Here is a 14063-nt window from a genome sequence, read left to right as displayed (position 1 = left end):
AACACTATCTGAAAAGTGTTCACATCAAAAGCTATTGCTATTAGCTAATCGCTTTGCTTGGAATAAACACAATAGGCTGCCTTCATCTCCCTCCCCTAGTCCTTTTAAGGATATGTAAAATGTCACCATGAACAGGACAATAATGCCTCCTGCAACATATGCAAATCATCATGCTGCCACGCAAGATGTTTTGCAACAGCTAATATGTACTACTTTTTTTTTCTTTAATTGAAACTGGACCAACATTCAACATTCTGTCTTGTCCATTTTTAATTTAATTCTATTATTACTTCTCCATTTCAACTTTTACATAAGAAAAGAACAAACACATTAATTCTGTTAAGTGATCTTACTTTCATTCTAAGCATCTTCTCAATTCATTTCAATTTATTTCAAATATATTTCTTAAACATTAACATTTCTTTTAAGCATGGCCTTTTCCAAAGTTCTTTTCTCATTTTACTTCTCAACTTTTATATAAGAAAAGGGACAGGCAAGTTAATGCTATTCATTAATATTACTCTCATTCTAAACAACATCTCAATTGATTTCACTATATTACAAATGTATTTCTTAAGCCTTAACATTTCTTTTAAACCTTGCCTTTTCCAAAGTACTCTTTTCTCATTTAAATCACTCAGTTTCCATATCTTCATACTTATTCCCTTTTAATTCTTTTTTATCTTGTCGAATTTGCAACGCCATCGCATATTCTTTTCATAAAGTCTAGATTAATACAAGTTTTTCATATAGAACAAAACATAAATCCCCCCCCTTTTACTAGTTTGGGGTGCCACCTCAGTGGTTTAAGTATGCCTTAATTCCCTCATCTGTAATTCCCGATTAAACATCTATTTTACTTAGTTATAGTAATAATCAATCCCTAGAAAAATAAACTACTTTACATTGTACTTTTCAGTCAGATTCTGCAATGTATTTTCTCCCTTTACTTCCATAAAATTTTATTTATGGTAATCAAAAAAAGAAAAAAGAAACAATCCATTTTGTTTGGTCACTGATATTAATCTCATTTTTAAACCTCCTCACAATTCATTTCAATATATATAATAAACCGTAACCTTTCTTGTAACAATAAAAATAAGAAAATGCATTAATCTTCTAAATAGGTATCAATGCCCCTCCCTCCTCTCAATAAATGATATTCTATAATTTGTAATTGCAAAGTACATTGTTACCCCTTATATCAATGCGGAATCCCCTCTTAATTTATTAACCATTGTCCCGATGTATTCTAGGTAAAGAAAATTTTTCCTTTATTTTACAATTCACATATTTCTCTTTCCTGTTCCTATTCCTCATTACCTCTCTTCCCTTTTGTTTTTCCAAATCTTTTCTCCCTCTGACTTATATCCCTCTCTCTATATATATTTTCTTTCCCCCTTACTTGCTGTTTCTTTCTGTCTTTCCGATTTTTATAAATATTCCCCATTTTAGTTACTTTTTAAAATCTCCCATTTTTAACCCCCCCTTCTTTTTCCTCTTCTTTGTTGTGCTGTGTTGATTGTCTATTTAATATGGCTTCTTCTTGAACTAATTCCTCCTTCTCTTTTTCTTCTCCTTCATATTCTTCAATCGCCATTTCCATAGTTTTTAACTCAGAGGCAAGTGATTCACCTCTTGCATGTAGTAGTTCTTTCAAATTTTTAAGTTCCATTTTTAGATCCCACAGAGATATCATCGTTACACACTCTTATATCTTATAGTCATTAAAATCCACCAATCACCAATCTTTTTCTTTCTTCTTCTTCAAACTTTCTGGATTAACAATTATTCCCGAATTGGGTTTATAGCAAAATCACCAATCAGTCCAATAATCCATATTTTTTCTTTTGTTCTAATTCAATTTTCACTTTTTAGGGTATTTGTTATATTGTTTCAATATTTTCTTTTCGTTGTATCAGATCCGATTCATAGAGTAATAGGAACTTTCCCTTTTTTAGCTTAAATTTTTGTCCACCAGATGGCCACTCTCTGTTATACAATGTCCTCACCTTTTCCCCCTGTTTTATTGTTCGGGCCTTTCCAAACCTCGGTATTCCAAACCAATAAAATCTTCAATTAAAATATTTCCCTCTTCTTTTTGAAAACTCTTAAGTCCAGCTTTAAATTGTGCCTGTTTGTTAGCAATGTATTTTAATTCAATTTGTTGGGATATCTTGTTCTGGCTTCTTCCAATCCTGGTTCGAAGCCCTGCTCAGCTGTCAAAGATATTTTCACTTTTTTTTCCTTTCCCTTTAAAAATCCGCCACTTTCTTATTCTTTCATAAAAATTCTTAAAATACCATCCTGGGATACTTTTTAATTAATTGTTGTGCCAAGTTGCCCGGTTCTTATGTTGTCCACCTCTTTCTTCTCTCCTGCACAAATTTTAGTCCAGCTAAGCCCTCCTCTTCAGGGTGGCCATTTTAGACCACCGCTCAGTCGTCTTCAGGGGGAAAAATTGCCTAGCCCAGGGAGGGGGGATGCGGCTACCCTCGACCTGGCTGGCAGCTTTCCCTTACTCTGCTGCCCCTCCAAAGCAGCTTCAGCCCAATTACAGTGATTGGGGCTCTCCAACGAGACAGCACGGACCAAAGCTGCGGACAGTCGCAGTCCCTGGTCCGTCGATGAGAAGGGCTTAACCAAAGTCCCAGGACACAGCTGCTTTTAATGTTGTCACATAGGTCATTGATATAAAGCAGAAAGAATGTGGGTCCTAAGACTCTGCCTTGGGAGACATCACTATTAACTGGTGCTGGATTTGATTTTGGTTTGTAACTGCTGTAGAGAAGATTGGAAATTGCTTCTTAATCTCCCTACCCCCTTTATTTTGTTTCTCACAATTTTAAAAAATCCATGAACTGGGAAGTTGATTATTAGGTTTAGACTGGTTTGAAAATCAATATCCCAGACCTGGTGCTTAAGATGGCACCTGCTTGAGCAGTGGTTGGCATAAAAGACTTCCAAAGTTCCTTCCAGCCTGATTATTCTATTATTATATTCAAATCCTAATTGGTGGAGGCTTTCCAAAGAGAGACCTGAAAATTGGGAGTTTGCTAGAAGCTCTTGTTAGCCAGCTTAATTTAAAACAGTATCTAAGAACCAGGGAAAAGAAACAATTTTAACCAAAAGGCATTTTTGATGTCTTTTGAAACTGAAAATATAGTCTTATAAATTTGAACTGGACAGTTTGCAGGGTATTAAACTTTGTAAAAATGCTTATCTGAACACCATAAAGCTGCAAAATAAATTTAGCAAGAAAAACCTTGCAACTTCTCTGAATAAAAGATGTCCCTTTGAATGGAAGATTTTTAAGACAACTCCAATAAAAGAAATGTGTGCTTCATGTTTCGGAAGCCTGAAACTTCACTCCAAGGTATTTATAAGTATGCACCTGCTCTACTGGAATTCCAGCAATTTGTTATTCATGCACCCTACTAATGTGTCATGCAAAGACTTAACACTAGTTTTTTTGATACTGCAAGTTATTCTTTTGAGCAAAAGAAAGCCTTTACCACCAATACCCTTCTCCTTCCCACCTGGAAGACTGAGAAACTTAACAAATCAGCTGCATATAGCAAAGCTGGCATTGCACAATCAAATCCAGAACATTTTCCCTAATGCATCCCTGTAGAAGAGGCGGAAAGACAATGGAAAGACCCAGATTCTAGTTCATATTTAGCCACAGCACTGGGCCAGTCATGTCTTTTTAGCTCAAACTAACTCATAGGTTGCTGGGGTAAAAGCAGCAAGAGGGTACCAAATACATTATTTTCAGCTACTGGACAGAAAGAAGGGATATAAATCTTATAAATAAATAGACAGAAAGGTTCTATTCTAAGAACTCAATATAAATGAAAACAAGCAACACCATGACTTCAAATAGCAGCCAAATTCAAATTGTACAATATCTCTGAGGGAGTAGTAAAAAATCAGATTTCACTGAACTAATCTTAACTCCTGATTACTACATCACAGCAGTTTTCTTTGTTCTCGGATATGTCCAATATGTAAAAAGAACAGAACTGCAACCACTCACCATCCTTATTTGTTATTATTTTCATTTTAAAAATAAAAAAAGTCAACAAGGAGCTTGCATATGAAAAAGATCCCAGGGTTGTTCTAATTGTGGGTAAAAGTAGGTGCTGGCTTTTGAGTTCCTTAAAGAAAGTTAGAAGCAAAGTCAAAGTATGCTTGCCAATTGCTTCCCAATACCATACCATTTATTATTATTTCAAAAATGAGATAAAAGAAATCAATCAAATGAAAGCCAGTTTGGTGTAGTGGTTAGCGTTGATCTAGAAAGCAGGATAACTGAGTTCTAAACTTCCCTTTGGCACACAAAACCGGCTGAGTGATTTTGGGCCAGTCACTCTGTCTCAGCCCAACTCACCTCATGAGATAGTTGCTTTGGGAAAAATAGAAGGAGGAAGGAATATTGGTATGTTCACTTCCTTGAGTAAAAGGTGGAATTTAAAAAAAATTAAAAAAATGATACATAATAAATATGGTAACCCAGGAGCAGAGATCTCAGAAGAGACATTTGTGGGTAAATGTAGGTTTTCAGACACTATTTTTTTCCAACACCATCATAATTTATTCATTGATGTAATCTATAGCTTATCCCAGACTTGTTAAGAGTCCAATAACAATTCCAGGCTTATCATGTAAACTTTCACATAATGTCCACAAAAAACATATACAAATATCTTTTTTAAAAAATACTACTTTCAAGTACATTTATAAAAAGAAAAATCTTGTACCAAATTATCCAGGTAAACTGTTAGATCCTGGAGTATTATCTGAAATAAACAGAATCTTGAACTCAATGTTTTTGTCATGGCAACAGTTCTCCAATTCTGGGATGAAATAGTGGAAGAACCAGTCTTCAAAGCTGAGAAGGGTGAACCAAAGTTTCTTCTTAGCTTTCCTCAGAACAGGAAGTAAACTCTTTGACATGTTCTTAAAGAGACTGCACATTCATGGAATGGTAGACTAGTAGTGACTTTAGGCTCACATCACCAGAAGTACTGTCAACTAGCACCATAGTTAAGTCTTCAGAGCTTTGTAAGTTGTCTGTTATTTTCTTACAATAAAGTTCCATTTCATCTAAACTGAATATCTGCCAAGGCAAATAACCACCTTTCTAGGAGAAAGTGGGAAAAGATGTCTCAAGAATATATGACGCACATCAGAAACTTTCCCGCCTTCCCTCAGATGCAAGGATCTTCCAGGACAGACTCATGGATAGGTTTCTTCATATAGGCAAAAGTTTGCAATTTGAAAATTCTTAAATAGACTAATATTTGTATAGTCTCATCTGTAATTTGTCTAACTCGATATTATCTATACCAGTGGGTGGGCCGTGAGAAAATTTTGGTGGACCGCAGAGAAATCTCACTCCCAGAGCACCCCTCCAAAGCAATTAATCCAGGCTGTGCAGAAACACAAGGCTGTGCCATCCACATGGCCTGCAGGAATGCTCCCCGCCCACTCACTCCTTACCTGGCAAACTTGCCTACTAAAATTGGTATTTTCCTTTTTCCGACCATCATCTGTTCTGCTTGGGAGATTAGCTAGTAAGCAGGAAATGGTTGGATTTCTTGCTTTCTAGCTAGTCTTTAGATCTTCAGCTCTGCTTTAAGTACAGCTGAACCTTCCTTAGGACTGAAGGTTTGCTTGCAAGCAAATTCACTGCAGACTCACGACAAGCAAATTTGAGAGACTGAGCTAGCCGATGGCAGATAGATAGATCACAGAATGATTCTGTGAGCAACTCAATCTGCCTGCTTTGCAGTAAAAAATGTTATTTTTTATATAAAAGATTCAATATTTACATACATTGTTTGTTGTGAGTTAATTTTGTGAGTTTGTTTGCAAGCAAATTTTATGTGACAGACTGAGCTAGCTGATGGCAGATAGATAGATCTCATAAATGTATCTATGATTCTATGAGCAACTCAATCTGCCTGCCTGCTTTACCTGGTTTTGGGTAAAAGTTACTCTTTTTCTATAAAAAATTCAATATTTATGTAAATATTTATAATATTTACATACAAGCCATGCCCAGCCAGTCACATGACCACCAAGCCACACCCACAAATTAGGCCACGCCCGCAGAACCAGTTAGTGGTCCCTGGAATCTAAAATTATGAGTTTGGTGGCCCCTGAAGTCCAAAAGGTTGGCGACCCCTGATCTATACTGTCATTTGTTTATCAGGCTCAGTAACAAATCCTTCATAGCTTGTAAGAATGCTGCTGCTGAGGAACAAGGTTTTTGGAATTAGAAGAACATGACTTAAGATTTGGGTGGTATGGATATCTATGGCATGATAAAACTAGTGTAGATTTTAAAAATCATCTTGTTAGACATGTTATATTGATAAAATGGAACAGATATACACCTATGTGGTGCTTGCACAGAAACATTTTACAGAAAAGAAATGATGCCTAAACATGAATGGTTAACTTACTCTGATATATTAGCATTTGGTCAAGGAGAATGTAAAATAAAATGAAGACAAGAGCTGATAGTAGAAAGATATTCAGTTTTATGTAGAACTATCAGAAATATTTAAACTAGATAAACTAATTTGGAGTTAAACATTTTAAGACTGAATTTGAAATGGAATTGTGCAAAAATATGAGTATGTCACTGCTATAATGCATAAGCTTTTATTGAAATAAAGTATGATAAAATAGGCTAAAACCTTTGGTTACAATATATAAATGGATCATGGGAAAGTATGTTGTTCAAATGATTGAAATTTACATTGTTACAGTCTTAAAGATTATTTTAATAAAATGTTACACTGATGCATAACACCAGAAAAATTGCTTAGAATGTATATATAAAGGTTCTTCAAATTTATGCTAGAAATTTAATAAAAAAGAGAGGTTGGTGGACAGTATAAAAAGGTGGAAAATTCTGGACTGAATTACATATAATAGTTAAAGATTAATATACAATTAAAACTAGAAGCTTTTCTTTTGGAACCGATGGATAACCAATTGGAAAAAAATCATTGGAACTTTCTTTTTGTAACTGCAGTGAGACTATTATTACGTAGAAAGATTTGGTTTTACCTACAAGAAAGCAATGAATGGGGAACTTGATTAAACTTGCTGAGAGTGCCGGCTTTAACTAGAGAAAGAATACTGTCTTAAGTTGATTAGAATCTCTTTACTGACTTTTTGCAGGAAACAAAAAAAATTAAATGATGGTATATGGTCCTAATGATTTTTTTAAAAAAAATGATAATAGAAAATATGTAAATAATGATGTAACCATAGCTCAAGAGGTCAATTTATATCTAGTTATAACTATAAGATAATGGAAGTAACTTCTTTATAATCTTTTTTCCTTGTCTTTGAGTTCTGAATTTTTGTCTTTGTTCTTTTCTTATTTTTATCCTTCTTTTTTTTCTTTCTAAATATTAGTTCTTGTTAGTTTTCAATGTTTTGTTTTAAAATTTTAATAAAGTTACATAAAAGGAAATGTTACTTTTTAATTCTGCCATTAGAATTTGGATGGATAACTGGTGATCCCAGGACAGATTTCAAAATCTCTTTAGTCCAGGAAGAATAATCTGATAATTTATTGGCAATTGTCCAAAAAAATATTGGGGAATAATGGTTGAAGGAAGAAAATATGTCAAAAAGAGAAGGAAGACTCTTGTTTCACCATTTCAGAGTCAAAACACCTTTTTCCTATCAGGAACACAGCTTCTGACAAAGTGACATTGACAAAAGTACAGTAATCTAAGGGGAAGAAAATTCCACGTTTGTTACCTAGACTATTCTGAGAATGCATCAAAATGCTGTTTGTAAAATGTAAACATTACACTAACATCATCAAACATTTTAAAGTATGTGATACACATACATTGTGGACAGAAATCTGAACCTAAAGTTAGTTTATTTACAGAATATTATGTTCTGAAACTTTCCCAATAATTTCTGAAAAAGCAAACCAGGCATTAAGTAGTGAGAGTTATTAATTTATTGCAGATAATAATAAGAGATATTATGCAAAGGAATCTGCTTCAACAGGAATCTCTTTAGCCTTCTGCTGGACAGCCTGCCAAACTCTGTTCTGCCAGGGACAGAAAGAGATGTTTCATTGTTTTGGTTGTCTATGGCTCTCAAACTTAACAAAACTTATTCAAGATGAAAATAATCATATCAGACAAATACTTATTCTCAACAAATCAAATGGTATCCTGAGTGTTTAGGGCTTACCATAAGAATCTAGATGCACTGCTGGATCAGACTAAAATGGATTTATCATATGGAATGATATGTAATACATAAGTAATTCATTAATATCAATTATTTTCAAAATAAAATATATACTCCCACCAATGTCCTAAGATAGCCATTCAAGGCTCTGCTCTGGATGCACTCTGATACGATGAAGGAAGCATCTATCCATGAGTGACTCTTCTCAATGACAGCCACCACACATTATACTTCCAAACATATCAGTCTTTTAGAACTATGTTTGGCAACAGATTTTAGTATCTTTTCTTGTAGGCCATTAAAACAGTTATATGATGTTGCTGTTCAATCCATGTTTTGAACTTCTTTCAGAATGATATTTATATATTTAATGATCAGTGCTGCATATTGTTTTAGTGTTTTTCAATCTAAATGGCTTTTTTCTGCTTTTAAAGTTTACACATATTTGAAGTTCACTGAATTTTATTCTTGTTTTATGTGGGTTATATACAATAAATCACTTGAGATCATTCTGTTACATAATGGCTAACACACTAAATGAATAAAGAACTACATTAAGATGATATTCACCTTTGCACTTTCCCTATCATAACCAAATATCCTGTCAAGGCCATATGAATGAAAAATTAAGCTGTTATCATCCTATATGATTAAAAAATAAATTTATGCTATATGCAACCTTTCAATCTGTTTCTTGCCTTTACAATCCTAAAACAATATTAAGTTCTTTAAAAGAACACAGTACAAAAATTGAGTATCTATCTCTTCACATAATGGAGATTGTACCCAAGACATCAGAGTAAATACTGCTTTTCTAAATGTCTACAAAGATTCTCAGTCATCCAGGTTATGGTTATCCCAAAGGTGCCTTTTCAAGAGGCAACTGAACTTTCAAGGTTGTCTTTGAGGACGTTTTGCTCCTCATCCAAGAAGCTTCTTCTGAAGAGTTGAAGTAGCTTCTTGGATGAGAAGCAAAACATCTTCAAAGAAAACAAGTCAGATTTCCTTTTGAAAAAGCACCTTTGGGACTACTTCTTTTCTACTTTCTGAAAAATCAAAATATTGGCCTTACAGCACTTTAGACCTTTCTGGCATATCTGTCATTGTATATGCCAATACAATTAAAATATATCACAGTATTATGAATATATATTATTTCCTGAATAATCATACCCTCAGGACAATAATTTGCTGTCCATAAATTCACTTGTGCAAGACAGTACTAATTCTTTGACATTTGAGAAGAAAAACGCCTCATTTGAAAAAATAAGGGCTTATTACAATCCTGCATCCATTGATATTGGCACTTCCCCAAATAATACAAATATATGAAAACTGTACAGAGACTGGCATATTTTTCTTAGTAAAAAAAAAAGAGGAAGAGAACATTCTTTTGAAAATAACACTCTCTTAATCGCAAGTCACATACAGGTAGCCCTTGACTTATGACTGTAATAGTGTCTACCCATTACAGTCACAAGTTGTGATGGCTATAAATCAGATCACTAATGTGACTGACCCAATTTTCTGATATTTTTTGTAATGGTTGTTAAGCAAAGCAATGATTTGCTATGGGCTGATTTTGCCAAAAATTGGAAGTAAAAGCTGTTATAAAACATGGTCATGGGAACATGGGATGCTGCAAATGCCTGCAAGTGCAGGCCAACTACTGAGCACCCGAAATGTGGTCACATAATGGAAGGGCCCTGGAACTTCAAAACTGGGTTATAAGCATCCACAGTGTGATCTGTCATAACTTCAGGTGTTTGGTGAGAGACCAATAGTAAGTCGAGGACTACCTGTTGTAGAAAGCCATTGGAGTCCCTGACTCCTATTAGAAGAGAATACGTTCAGGTGCAGGTTCTTCTCTTGGCACTTTCAAGTATGAGAATGCAGACCACAGTAATACAAAAAAATGGAACTCTAGATTGTGATAGTCATTTCTGTAAAAGAATTAATCAAAAAAGATTAATAAGAAACGTGTTAGAAGAATTAGTATTCTTAGAGAAGCAGAAAAAACGTATAATAAATAGCTTAGTAGAAATATAAAATACAACCCTAAAGATAGATTTAGCATGCACTAAAACTTTGACAGTGATTACAGATAATAGGAGAAGAAAGCAGAAAAGGATGCAGGTATAACTGAATGCATTATATTACAGAATATCCTTGAAGTAAACAAGCTGGGTTGGAAAAAAAATCTTTAAAAAGGAACAAGATTTTGTTTTCTGTTTTTTCAACTTTACAAACTAAAATGTTTCATTCCTTCAAAATCTTCTACTAGTATAGAATGGTGTTTTCTTAACTCATACACTATTTACCTCAACAATTCCATCATATTTCCATCATAGTTCCTCTTTTAAACTTTTCCTTTACCATTTCATTTTCCTTGTTAGAACAGTTATCCTGACTATTTTCCTGTTTTATTGTCCAAAAGACAGAAAAACAACCAAATCAATTGTATTCCATGGAAGCATGAACAGCAAATAGCATTGCATTGTTCTTCTATCCCTCCTATGTGGTATATATCTATTCATTGTAGTTAAGGCCAATCAGAAATTCAATGTTTTGTTTTGCAGTAAAGCTCAGGAGAACTTTTGAAGCAGCTATAGATGATATCCAGAACTGTATTTACTTCAAACAAAAAGTATTTCTGGCAATTAATTATTAACTACAAAGTTAATAATTTCTCTTTGATATACTCACCATGAAGAACTGTTTCTCTATGATGCTTCCCTGGAAAGTTAGGTATGATTAGCATAACATACAAATATTCTTAAGAGCCTTTTGTGGGTCTTCCAAAAGCTTTTGCAATAGATGATTCAATGAGCCTGAATGTGCATAGCAAAAAAGATATATGAGCTAGGCAATAATCTATGTATCAATGGTTTTATTTAAACAAAATGCTAAATTAGGATATAATGGCACCAGAGTTCTGTGGGCAGCAGAAATATCTGTGCTCAGAAGCTCTGAACGATTTTCCATCCATCCGTCCGTCCATCTCTAATTGGTCGCCCCACCACAGGATAACTCTGGGAAGCTTAGTACTGGGATAGGAGTAATAATTAGTAAATTGGTTAGTATTGGGATGGGAGACATCTGGGAATACAAAGACTGTAAGCTAACCTGGGAATTTGAAACACAAATCAAAGGAAGATATTTGTAGCTCAGGGTTGAAATGAGAGGTTCTTGGTACTTTCTGAGCTTGCTTGTTTTCTTCCACATGTTTCATTCAAACTAGATAACAACATCAGTGCTAGTAAGGAGTGTGGTTTGCTGTCAGTTTATATTTTAATGGCTTGCACTGTCAGTGTTGGTGGGGGTGGTCTTAGAGATTCTTTGATTGGGCTGTTTACTGTTGGCTTCTCTGGCAATTTCTTGATTGGGGTATTGCTTACTTGATTGTTGTACTGATGATGTTACCTAATTTGGTAAGTTAGGTAACAACTACAAGAAAACAAGCAATCTCAGAAAGCACCAAGGATCACTCAAACCAAGTCACAAGACTAGCACAGACCAGCATAATTTGAAACATATCCCAGAAGACAATGGCAAACACTACCTTGACTTATATATAGCATTACAAAAACAAATATTAAGGTGCACCGGCACAAATAAAATAAAATAAAAATTCAGGAGTAATCTCATGTAACAGATATTCCTACTGAAATGTAGCTATGCACACCTGATCTTTGAACTGAGTCCTCAGTAGAGAGGAAGGAAAGAGAGGCTGTTGAATCAATCAGTTCCTTTTTGCCAGAAAAATTGAGGCACATTGGTGTTAAAGATTGGAGACAGAGAACATAGCAAGAATATCAAAATTCAAGCAGAAGTTTCTTGGAAATTACAACTGCTTTGAGAATTTCTCTTGAAGACTTAAACTCCATTAGCAGTTAATAAATTAGTGACTTTAGATTATCCTCTTCCTACATAAAAGCCTCTGTTCAAGAACAAAGATGTTATAGAAACAAAATCTGTACATTTTGTACTTTATGATCAAGCATCTTGCATCCTGTGCCATGACTCACTAAGTCCTTGGGCGTTCAACTTGACCTTGTTTCTCTTTGCATCCTTCAGAATTTAATCTGGATTATTTCTTGTCTTAGATTACTCAATTGCCTTTTGACTACCTCTTGGTTTGATCCTCAGATTGCGAATAAACATAGTATTAGGCAAGATTTTTCAAGAGAGATAATTCTGATAGGATAAACACCTGGAGAAATTAGCTTTCCCATCTCTAATAAATCAAAACAATATTAGATAGCAATTTTTAACTCTATCATCACAAATAATTACATCAATCTTCAGAAGCTGAGAAAGACAGGTATTTAATAGCCATAGCAGACCCAACCTTCTCAATTGCAACTACAGCAGGGACCTTGCCTGAACTCAACCTAGATATTAACCTATTAGTTTACTTATATTGACAAAAAATTCTGTTAATCCAGTATTAATAATTTACATCTATTAGAACTTCTTCATGACTATCAGACCTATCTCCCCATTTGATGTTTTGAAATCTGATAGTCATCCATTTTATCAAATGGAACATACTTAATCTGTAGTAAACATATGGTCTGTTTATCTGTGATCAAGTTCTGAATGGTTATTTACCTATTATTAACCAATAGCACTTACAAGCTCAAAGGGAAGCAATCTACTGTTACAACAGATCATGTGGAAAAAGATGTGAAAATAAAACAATAGTGAAATGAATAACTTCTTCCCATATGATACATAGAATGGAAAAACACACATCAACCAGGCCACACAAGCGGCAGGCCGGCATCAAGCTGCATGCATATGCATCAGCTCACCACTCGTGGCCCAGTTCTAAATAGGCCATGGCCCAGTACTGGGCCGCAGCCTGGTGGTTGTGGGGACCCCTACTCTAGACCATCTCTAATAAAAAGCTAGTCAAAGCATACAAGAAGTTACAAAACAAAACCCAACTCTCCCACTCATTGATTGGATCCATGCCTTACCTAGCTCCTTTAGGGAGTGTGGGTGATCTTTGGCATGTGTCTAGATAGACTTGATTCATAGATTCATACTTTTGGGGGATGGTAGCAGCTGCCTTGAAGATGTGCTTACTCCTGAAGAGGCCATTTCTAAATCCAACCTTATCAGGCAATTTCTGCCCAGACTCTAATCTCCCCTTTCTGGGGATATTTCAGGGAAACTGGAAGAATGTCAACTGCATACAACCCTAGATTTTTTAAAATCTAGGATTCAGTCACGGCATTGGCTGGAAACCTAGAGGAGAAACCCGGAAGGGAGATATAAGGAGGAACTGGATGGAGGGAGTTCACCCTTCCTGATCTTATTAGAAAACTCAGTGGCATTCACACATCTACAATGGACTACTGTAAGGATTGGGGGTGGCAAACATGATGGTCCTTTCATTTCCGAATGAGTAGTTTAGGATGGAAGTTATGAACAGGTGAACCCATGACTGCTGCAATTTGGGAGGCCACAGGACTCAGCAATCTCTTTTTACTTAAACTGAAAGGAGAGGTTATCCATTAATTTAAGGTATTGTATCAATATGCTGATAATAACCCAGTACATTTCCTTGCAAGCCTTATGGAGATGCAGAGTAGCCTTTCGTGTTTTTGAGGAGTTGGATGGATCAAACAATCTAAAACTGAATCCCAAAACATTGCAGGTACTGTTCATGTATGAACTATTTGACTATGTCTGACTCTGTTTCAGTTTCTATATTGGTTCTGCACTTCCCCGAAGCAGCCAATCTGAGATTCAGGAGAAGTAATTCTATACTAGCTTCACCAAGAGTATAAGCTCTTGAGTATGTGAATATG

At 35.0% G+C, this 14063-nt stretch overlaps 1 long non-coding RNA gene across 11 annotated transcripts in view; it reads right to left on the bottom strand.

Moving 5' to 3' along the window:
* The window catches only part of LOC113444293 (uncharacterized), a 58297-nt gene that overhangs the window by 20402 nt on the left and 23832 nt on the right, over positions 1–14063 (bottom strand). For 8 of the 11 annotated variants that reach the window (XR_015742803.1, XR_015742800.1, XR_015742799.1 and 5 more), the window contains exon 4: positions 10038–10184. This is a non-coding gene — a long non-coding RNA (uncharacterized LOC113444293). Of the gene's footprint in view, positions 1–10037; positions 10185–10562; positions 10660–10947; positions 11073–14063 lie in introns of all 11 variants that reach the window. The other 3 variants (XR_015742804.1, XR_015742797.1, XR_015742795.1) reach the window with 3 other exon arrangements.

This window comes from Pseudonaja textilis, chromosome 3, assembly GCF_049901715.1.
Source record: "Pseudonaja textilis isolate UNSWEBS1 chromosome 3, rPseTex1.2, whole genome shotgun sequence".
NCBI lineage: Eukaryota > Metazoa > Chordata > Lepidosauria > Squamata > Elapidae > Pseudonaja > Pseudonaja textilis.
The sequence above is the reverse complement of the archived record's forward strand: the minus strand, read 5'-3'. Positions and strand labels throughout refer to the sequence as shown.